Raw genomic sequence first — 11,499 nt, 5'->3', positions numbered from 1 at the left:
TAAGGCAATACACTTGATTTGACTCACTCGATGGAGAATGCCACAGAAAGCCTTAGGTCAGATGTGTCATGCTCTGTCTAGCTCACAGAATATCAGTTATCATTTTGAAAGATCAAAGACTCCACAGACTGTGCAGTGTGTCATTCAGGACTGGGACAGATTTAAAATTGTGCTGCTTCCAGAAATTTTAGCATAATCATTTATAAGCGACTGTAATGAATGAAAACTAAAAATAAAGTAAAATATTTGCGTAAATATAAATGAATGACTAGCAAGTCTCTACAGGGTTTGGGAAAGCTACTTTTAAAAGTAATGTGTTACAATATTGAGTTAAGGCCATTGCACACTGAGTCCGAAATGTTCGTATGCTTTTTTTCGTATTCGTGATTCGGTGGCTCTGAATTGTCAAAACACCATTCAAACTGCTTGCTACGGATGTGAAAAACGCAGAAAATCAAACCCGATCCGATTTTTTATATACACCAGGGCTGGACTGGCAATCTGGCAGTGGGCCGACGTGCTTTTTGGGGCGATAGGCCTACAGATCATTCTTTAAAAAAATATATAAAAACAATTTTTTTGTCTAAACGGCCCATAATACTCGTACATCGGCGGCCCATTCGTTTAGTTTTGCTTAATTGGCAGCGCTGGGATCTTTGTGCCGTTGTAATGCATTGGACAAAAAAAAGTCAGCGTAGGTTTTTTTTTTAACAGACCGGCCCATGAAACACGAAGATCAGCGGCCCATTGGTTCTTTTCTTGATTGGCACTAGGGTGGTCCAATCACATCTTTAAACTCCTCCCTCTTTGGGCTCTGAGCGCGCGTGCAGTGTCAGTGTGTATCTGTCAAAATAGTCAGAGATGGAGAAGAAACGCAAGGAATGTGCAGAGAAATAGCGTGAAAAAAAGAAACGGGCCCTTCAAGTGTCTGATGAGGATATTGAGGAGGATCAGGAGAGAATAAGTGAGTGTAGAGAACTGTGGTAAGCAGAACGATAGGCTACTTTCAGAACACTGAGGCGATGAGTGAGGAACCCATTACCCAGATACGCATTATTTACACATCTGCATAGTTGACGATTTCGCATTTTACTAGAATTGTAATGAGACATGTTTGAAAACCATGTTTTCCACCTAAATAAAATATCATGTTTTTATCTCTTTAAAGCATGGAAATTTCTACAAAACTAATTATGAAAGTTCCTTTTATTTTTCAGTGCATTTGTTTTATATGGCTATAATATTATAACTATTATTGTGTAGTAGTGTAATGCAGACAGACACTATATCTCAGCTAAAAGAGTTTTGAGTTTTTCTTTGTTCAATTTGCACACTGATTATGGGTTGGAGCTCTTAATTTTTAACTCTCAAAGTGCACCAGATTGATGAATTTAACATTAAAAAGCAAAAATTTTTCTTACGGGGGGCTCCCTCGAACACCCCCTAAAGGGACAGAGGTACACCCACCACAGATTTACCAAAAATCCTGTGTCAAACACTGGTATTGCTATGCCAATGCATCTTATAGCTTGTTTCAGGATTCATCATTGTGGAGTAGTTCGATTGTATTTTACAATTAGTTGTTATTTCATCTATTAACTCTTACTCAATTCCTACTCACTCATTAGGCTACATGGCATTAGTGGTTTTAATAGGAGTTAGTGTACATATTCAGGGGCGTGAAAAGATCGGTTGTGTTTATGATTATATGTAGTGGGCCAGTCTGGGCCAAAATGCCCGGGCCGATTTTTAGTCCCAGTCCAGCCCTGATATACACTGGTCATGTTCAGAATTTAAGAATATAGCTAGCTACTGAATTGTGTGCACTTTATACGGAAAAGATTTAATTTGATTCCTCCATCTCATTTTCTATCCTTGCTTCCTTCCCTCGCCTCCTAACGGGGCTGGAGTAGAGATGTGAGGAACGGAAGTGAGGAAAGGAAATGATGCTCCACAAATAAAAAAAGACAAGCACCCCAAAATAAGGTTTTTAAAGTAAGCATGCTACATTGCCACATGGCCATCATGCTCAGTTTAGTGAATGAAATTCAATTACAATTTCCAATACATGTTTTTCAATTTCTAATCAAATTTGGTTTAAAAAAATGTCTTAACATTTGCAGTCTGATCAAATAATGAGAAAAAAATCCCAGTTGATATTTTTTCTTGTTAAATCACATAGGAAATTGTATACGTGTTAAGCACACTACTTTATGGAGTATGGTAACTTAGCTAGCCTACATTGCAGTGTTGCACAGTGCTTATTTTGGCAAATGTAGCATACAATATGTCGGGTTTTTTAATAAGGACATTTAATTATACTGAACTACCTCTAAGTGCTGAATTACTACTCAAACAAGTCAGTTTATTTGAAAGTTATGTGTTAGTTTGTTTGCTATATGAGACTAGCAGTAAGCTAGATCAACATTAGAATAACATACTGATCATATTCTAAAATTTCATCATGTTGAGCTATAACATTGATTTGTTTTATGTACATTTGCTCAGCTATCTAATAAATTACATGCAAGAGCGGCGTCCCTGTCAAGTCGTGACTCGTGAGGCTCTGTCAAGTCCAAGTTAGTCGCGAACGTGGAGCTCTTGACATCTCGAAAACGGCACGCTGATATTGATCCTCGTTTTAGTTCTCCTTTTGTCCCAAAGTCTGCTTGCCATGGTCCATAATGTTTGAAAGAAACAACAACAGCGTGCCGCTAGACGTTACGCACTACACAGTTGTCTGCCGCCACGTCTGTCGCCATGGTTACTATGGCGGTAAAAGCGGAAACCAGGGATAACGCGGATATTACGTTTATGACAGGCGACAAGTGAACAGGGCACTTTTTAAAAGTGTGAATTTCTCTGAATTTATAAATTGTTGAAAACATTTTGTATAATGGAAGTACACAATTGAAAGAAATATATAACAATGGGCAAGTGGTTTTTGGATATTTTGATACAAAATTCTTACATATTGTAACTTTAAGCAATAAGGTACGAGAGGCTGTGCTGTATCATGAATAAGTCAAGGCTGAAGGGCGACGTTAGGCACAACGCGAACCTCAACCCCTTCGGCCATGACTTATTCATGACACAGCACTAGCCTTATTGCTTTTATAAATCGGTTACCACACAATACAAATATTAAAGTAAAAAAAAAAAAATTATTAGTGCAACTTTCATGAGGTAAAATCACTAAAAGCCTTCCTTCCGTTGCAACAGAATAAAGAAATTCACACAGGTTTAGAATAACTTGATTGTGAGTAAATGATGACAGAATTATATGTCCCAATTATACACATCATTTTTCAAGAAATGCTTGGGGTGGTGATGGCACCGTGGATAAGACACATGCCTTTGGTGTGAGAGACCCGTGTTCGAATCCACTGTGAGACACCAATGTGTCCCTGAGCAACACACTTAACCCCTAGTTGCTCCAGAGGCGTGCGACCTCTGACATATAGCAATTGTAAGTCGCTTTGGATAAAAGCGTCAGCTAAATGAATAAATGTAAATGAAATGCAATAATAGATGAGTAGAAAAGACCAGATTCAACCACCTTCCTTCCTTCCTTACTTCCTTCCTTAAAGGGATAGTTCACCCAAAAATGAAAATTCTGTCAGTATTGACTCACCCTCATGTTGTTCCAACCCCGTAAGACCTTCGTTCATCTTCGGAACATGAATTAAGATATTTTTGATGAAATCTGAGAGCTGGATCACTCCTCCATATTAGTCCATAGGCTTATTCAGGGATTGAACTTTCAGGTCCCAAAAAGTTTTTAAAGACATCGTTAAAATAGTCCAAGTGACTACAGTGGCTCAATCTTAAGTTTATCAAACGATGAGAATACTTTTTGTTCGCAAAAACAGTGTAAGCTTCTGTTGTTGTACGTCACACGCATCACCCACATGACCAGCGTCGGCCAATAGTGAGCTTACGTGTGACGTAGCTCTATATGTTATTACACTAAGTTAACTGACTGGAGGCCCATAGAGAAGGAAATTAATAGTTGAAATAAAGTCGTTATTTTTGTTTGTTTTTAGGCACAAAAAGTATTCTCGTCATTTGATAAACTTAAGATTGAGCCACTGTAGTCACTTGGACTACTTTAACAATGTCTTTAATAACTTTTCGGGGCTGGCAAGTTTCAATCCCTGAAGAAGCCTATGGACTAGTGGAGGAGTGATCCAGCTCTCAGATTTTATCAAAAATATCTTAATTCGTGTTCCGAAGATGAACGAAGGTCTTACGGGGTTGGAACAACATGAGGGTGAGCAATTACTGACAGAATTTTCATTTTTGTGTGAACTATCCCTTTAATGTAATTAACGTAATGTAGGCTACTAAATGTACTTAATGTAACATTTTCCCCATGTTCATATGTCCTCATTATAGGGCTAAAAGACTAATATAGCCAATAGGCCTATATACTTTGAATACATTTTACAAGACCTATCTAAAGTAGGATATGCAACATAAGGCCACACAAAAGACACTTGTCCTTTGTAAGCGTAAATGCTGCATCCATGATACTATAGTTATCCAATACCCAACGTCATCATCATCATCACTATTATCATTATAAACAATAAATTGCACAACGTAAAAACGCAACAAACAAAATAATATTTTCTAGCAAACAGCAGCTTAAATAATCTGTCACAAAAATGTGTGTCAGTGTCAAAAAATGTCTGTTTTTTGTGTGAGTCTCTTAATTGAAGTGTGATTCTCTTAATTGAAGACCAGGGGCCCATACCATGAAGCCAGTTAAGTTTGCGCCAACCCTGTGTTTTAGGCATCATGAAAGTGGTTTGGGTTTTAGCAGTGTTAACGCCATAGTAACGTACACTCCACGGCTAACCTTGTCTGGGGCAGGTTATGTTCCAGGTAACAGGTTGCAAACCGAATCTGGACCAATCAGCTATGAGCAAAGTGACACATGTCTGATGTGATAAAGTCACTCCACCTGTTTCTAGTTATGGAAGTTATAATTTACAGTAAATCAAATATACTTTATTAATATTTTTTTTAATATAAAATAAATATTTTACAAAATATTTTTACTATAAAATTACTATAAAATGAAAGCTATATATCTAACCAAGTTGTGTTCCAAATTTCAAGTTGATATCACAAAAATTTAAGTTCCCATGAGATTTTGTTTAGGCGTAGTACCAAAAATAGCCACCGGGTGCCATTGCATTCCATTGAATTTAATTGTATGCATTCTGCTGTAACAAATTCATAAATTTCTATCCAAATATCACTTCTAAATATGGAACCTTGAGACTCAGACCTTTCTGACAATATGTGTTTTGTCAATATTAGAAAAGTTTTTGATCATAAATTATGAAAGATGATGCCCAAAAGGGGAGGGGCCTAATAAAAAAAATACTGTTTCTATGGTAACGCAACATCCAGTTTCAAAACGGTTTTCACAGGATGAATTCTGAGTTCGTAAGCTTTCAAATGATACCTAATTTATGATACCTACTAAAATATGTGATATAATAATAATACAAAATTATTTATATATATATATATATATATATATATATATATATATATATCTCCCCTTTTGGGCATCATCTTTCATATTATACTTTTTAGAGGACTTCTTACTTTGCTTTTTAAAATATAATTGTATCCTTTTTTATTGACAAATACTAGATCTTGTTTTATTATGAACTTTTAGCATTAAAAACCAAAGTTTCAATTATTAAAGGTGCAATGTGTAAAAAATTATAGTATCTATTAACAGAAATGCAATATGACATCCATAACTATGTGTTCAGTGGTGTATAAAGAACTTACTTAATAAACTGTAATGTTTTTATTACCTTAGAATGAGGCATTTATATCTACATAGGCGCTGGAATCCCCTTCTATGAAGGTCGACATATTGTGACGTCATGTTTCTACCGTAGCCGACAGCGAACAAACAGCGTTACAGAGCGCGTTTCGTCACTACCTTGAAAGAGAAGCAGCAGAAAGCTAGAAGCTAGCCATAAACACCGTGAGTAGTGACTTTTCCCTTGTCAGTGGTGTAAAATATGTAGTTGGATTGTTTCATGTAACTTAATTCTTCTCCCTCGCTGTGTTATGGCTTTGATATGTGGGGATAAATGTGCTGGTTACGTTCGTGAGACAGCCGATTAGTACTCTTGTCATTGACCGTAAAACAGTTACAGGAATCACCAACCCGATTGATCTTGGAAGCATTTTAAGTCGATCGAGTTTCCAAAATCAGAGAAAAAAAGCCTATTGTGTGTAGTAAATGGTGTCTAGGGGATGCGGAGGCGCGTGCACTGTTACAATCACGTCATTTTTGCCGCACGCACCTTTGGGCTCATGCGGACGCGTCGAGTTTAAATAAGGCTTAACGCTTTAACCAGCTCAGCCACACTAACAGCTCATATTAGCCAGCTAAACTTTTACTACCCTGTTAGAAAAAATATATAGTTGCATAGTTTCATGTGGTTCTTCTCCCTTGCTGTATTATGGGTTTGCTATGTGGGGAGAAATGTGCTGGTTACGTTCGTGAGACAATCAACTAATTACTATTATTATATTACGTATTAAGACCCTTGATCCTCACCTGACTATGGCTTTGTAAACTTTATCCATGATGTGGTTTATAATGGACTGTGGTACAGAAACTTGGTTTACTCTTGCTATTCTCTGCCGTCTCAGACGACGATGTTTGTCCCGTTTGAGACACGGTAGCTTCTTCGAAAGGGAGGGGTGAGCAGTGGGCTGAGCCCTTAGTGTAAACTCGCAACCGAACTGCTAGATGTCGCTAAAAGTCACACACTGCACCTCTAAAAGTGTGTGTGTCGACTTTTTGTGACAAAGGTCTGAAACTCCTGTAATGACGTCGATTTTTTGAGGCGCACTCTTGTCATAAATTCATATATTACTGTTCAAACATAATTTGTAAGAAAAAAACAGCGCTAAAATATCTATTTAGGAGTCTTAGACCTTTCCAACGATATGTAGTCTGTCATAATTAGATTAGGATTTAATAGTAATATAGCGAAGTAAAGTTAGATATCCCGTATACGGGATCGTGACAGTTAGGTCACTACATAGCAAATTATATTTAAAGACAAAATCGTCTTTTAGTAATGCTTATTTATAATAAAAATTTTGTTATTTGTCTTTGATATTATTTATGCAATTATTATACCCTTAATCGATCACACATGCACAATTCTAGTGTATCAATTGTTATTACGCACAGTTTAAAAACAAATAAATATATAAAGGTAATATAAACTCATGTTAGAATGAATAGAAAAAGCTATAAAATGATGACATTTGAACTTAAATATTCAATTCTCTCGATACCTTTATCAACTGTGTAAACTAACTTCACAACTATGAACTTTTACTTGCTATAGCTAGACTTTTTCTTTTAGTTGTCCTCTTTCATAGACAGATATTTTCTTATAGCTGTGTAAATTTGCAGTTTCACTCTTTCTCAGCATGTGATTAGCTGTTCTGATGTCACACCTAAACTCCTAAACTCAGGATCAAAGCCTGAGTTGACTGAGAAAGTTAATGATCAGCATCATGGTACCAACAACGCCTGGTTGGGTCGGTTTGGTTTTGTCAACTCATAACTAATCCTGTAACCCTATGTTTGTTCAACTAACATCATGGTACAGGCTCCTAGAGGAAGTAATAAGAGCAGAAAACAAACATACACATTTCATATCCTGCCTGTTCCAGCTTCCACATGTTCCCCGATACTCCACAAGGGCTCTTACACATGAAAATGACTCACGCCACATCTTAATGCTGTTTCACATCGCCCTCTACTGGGCAGGTGACACTAACGTATGCCTTCTCGCTCTAACGGAGAGTCCTTCTTCAGTTTTATGGCGGGTGGCATCAACGTTAAGGTGCATTATCTTCATCTATTGTGTTGAAGTTTGGACCAGTTTAAAGCTTTAGTTCTTCCACTCCCACCTTTCTAAGTTTTCTTTTCAATATTCTCGTTCATACTTTTGACAGACACAAATAACATGCAGTATACTCCTCTATTCCACAGTGCTCACATAATCCTGTTGGACGTTTATTTTCTAATTTTAAAGTTGTATTAAGCTTGGTGTGCTTAAGTTAATATGTTCATATTTCCATTGTAGGCTACATAGGCTGTTATTTATTTCCATTTCGGAGCCCCTTATGCTTCAGTAACACAGTCCTGAATAGTGCCTTAAAGGTGGACTCAATTCCCCTCATTGGAAAATAATTTTTTAAACCAAATAACAGTTCTTCTGAGAAATAGTTTTAAATGAGCAGCCTGTAAGTTTTGAGATCGCATGACAATTTACCAGAGATGGGTTGTTTGTGAACAATTCGGTACACGTTGTTCAACTGTGCAGTGACAAATAATTTGCAATGAAAACGCGACCTTAGGTCTACTGTTGTGATAGGGTATAGGCTAATGTTGCTCATTAATTACCTCAAATGTTCCTTGTGAATATTTTATTTATATTGATTCCATTTTATGTTGCAACGGAATAGAGTAAAGGTGCAGGCACATTTGCGAAATTTCAGTGAAATTGCATGGGCAAAAAGGTCAATTCTAATACGTAACGACGTAATGTATGAAGCACAGCTCACACAGAAGTCACGTTCTGTTGGTCAATACTTTGTTTCAACATAAAATGCAATCAATATAAATAAAATATTCACAAAGGACATTTGAGGTCGTAAAAAGGTCCAACAGCTTCGTTTCCTGCGCTTCCGGTAGATGGTCCAGGCACTTAAAAGATTTTCAAGTCTAGAAGATGTTTTCATTCCTGTTCAAACTTGTATTTCAGCATACTATGCCAAGATCCCTGCAAAGTACACATTTTACTGTTAGTAATGTTATTAAAGTGATAATTGATAAAATAATTTCCTTGTAAAAAAAAAAAGCCTTGTGATGTTCCAAAACTATTGGGGGGGGGGGGGGGGGGGGGGGATCCATGGGATCCATTCTTATCTACACTCGTCTCATTCAATTCAATGCAACGTTGTATGTATTCTGTTGAGCTCCAAAACATCTAAGAAAAGATCCAAAGAAGCATATGAATCCACAACTCATGTGTTGTTAGGCTATACTAAGTCTTAGTCAGATTATGTTACCTTAAATGTGTAATGTAATGGATTGATTTAGGCTACTAACTGCAATTTTCATCAAGTAATTTGAAAGCAGTAATGGATTACAATTTGTAAGTAATCTACCCAGCACTGCTGACAAACATCCTCGTCGATAGAATTGAGCCTTCAGCACATGTGGCTGTGCCCAAATTCATGCATTATCCCTTGTCCTAAATCTACTCAAAGCCTAGAAAAGCAGCACAGCTCTGGGCAGGTCACAGGCCACAAGGGCTCTACGCTGACCTGGAGGATCAACAACAAAGCCTTTGAGTGGGCATCTAATGCCTTATTTAGTCTCCTCATCTGTGCACCTTTTGCACAGACCAACTGCTTCCTGTCTGAAGGGAGGGGAAAGGATGGGGGGGGGGAGAATGCTGTAAGCAAGACACTGATCCGTTTTCGCTGGCCAGCCACAAACACCTTTGTTCAAACACTTTTCCTCCCTCCCTCTCTCTCTCTCGTCATCTTTCTCTTTCACTCTGAGGTAGATTAACTCTCTCATCCTTTATCCCTCCATTTTAATTCCCTACAGCTGAGAGAGGGAGTGTGGCCAGATTGTTTCAGATCTTGATTCACATTTTGTCAGTTGGTAAAAGTTGGAAAACTTGGCTCGTTCCAGGGCATACTGAAATTGTTGGGAGGGATAGTTATTAGGAGGGAAAATAAAATAAATAAATGTATTGCTGTGATATCAGTTATTCTATAATAGCCTATAGGGTACATTTCATTTTCATTGATGATAATTATATTCTAAAATCTTTCTCTGCAGAAATCATAGTTTATCAATTAAGGGAAAGCATACAATATCTCACAAAGATTGGGTATGAATACCCCCCCCCCCCCCACCCTCCCACACACACACACACCCTCTGAAATTGTTACTTGTATACTGATGATAAAGTTTAATGAATACATTACATATAATAACAGTTTATTGAGAAAGCATATTGTTTTTATAATTGTGTGTTGGTGTGAAGTGTGCCCCCAATTATAGAATGAGCCAAAAGATTCTCCTTTGGCTCCACTGTAGAGTTATAAAATTAAACTATGATTATTCACTTAAAAATACTGACTTTACAAAAAAATACATTGACACAAATATGACCCCAAAATGGTCGTTGGTGGGTTGAGACCATTGAAACATTTAGATGGTAAATTGCTGAGAGGTTAAAGAAAACAAGTCCACTCATTTTGGAGTCTCTTGGCTTTTGGGAGATGTATTATCAGAGAAATTGACGTAGGTTCAATTTCATCTCTATTACAAGCTTCATTCCCCCCAGTTTGGAGTGCAACAGGGTTCCAGTGTTCATCATATCAGAGAGCAATATATAGATAAGTAGACCCTCTCTGAAAATCAATAGATATGTGGAAAAGTGACAGCAAGAAAAAGAGATTAAAAGAGAGAGAGAGTGACCTAAGTGTGTGGGTTGTTCTTCCCTCCAAACAAAAGGCTAGTGAAAAGATAGATGACCTTAGTCAAGAGGTCAGATTGCTTATTTATCTCCACCTATACTTCTGCTGTAGAACATTAGTATAGTGCTACTTGTATTGTGTTCTTCCTGTAATTGCTTCTGCTTATTTTCATTTGTATGTGGCATTGGATACAATGTCTACAAAATAAATAAATGTTATTGTACTTTTTTTTTTTTAAATATACAAGACATTCTTCACTGTGAGTTTGTGGTTCCTGAAGTAATAGTCTGTACCAGTGTATTTATAATATACTTTCTATGGAAATAGAACAAGAAAAGAACTTTCAATTCAAATGCTGTGTTCAAACTCATCTCATGACCATTTGTTTCATAGATCTTTATTACCTGAAAAAAGACATACACTGATCAATTACACCAATACAGTAGCTGCAGCCAATAGAAGAAATCATCACAAGTAGGCAGACAATAGATGAATAAAGAAAAATATCCGTATTAAAAACTCTATCGACTAAATAGCTTCTGGCAGACTGCCTACGCAAGTCGACTTAAAGTAACACTACGTAGTTTTTCAACCTTCATAAATATTTCCAAGACCCTTGTAATGGTACATCGACTTATAGGTTGAATGACACGTCTGCCATAGCCTGACGTGGTCTGTATCGCTTTTACTGGCACTATGTAACTTCGGGTTTCGGGTAGTAACCGGAGCACAAAAACAACTACAAAATCGACTGCTTTACGCCATACATAGTTTTTCTTCGTTTGTGATGTCTTTCATAAAATCATGCATCATACTCTACCTTGTCTGTGGCCATTGTTGATTCCAAAGCCGTGCTGGATAAACAGAGAGCATGTGCGTGCGCGTGCGACAGTAGGCTGCGGTAGGCTAAATTATTTACGACAGCCGTAA

Source organism: Siphateles boraxobius, unplaced genomic scaffold (assembly GCF_051911475.1).
Source record: "Siphateles boraxobius isolate OS27281-9 unplaced genomic scaffold, OSU_SipBor_1 3, whole genome shotgun sequence".
NCBI lineage: Eukaryota > Metazoa > Chordata > Actinopteri > Cypriniformes > Leuciscidae > Siphateles > Siphateles boraxobius.
The sequence above is the reverse complement of the archived record's forward strand: the minus strand, read 5'-3'. Positions refer to the sequence as shown.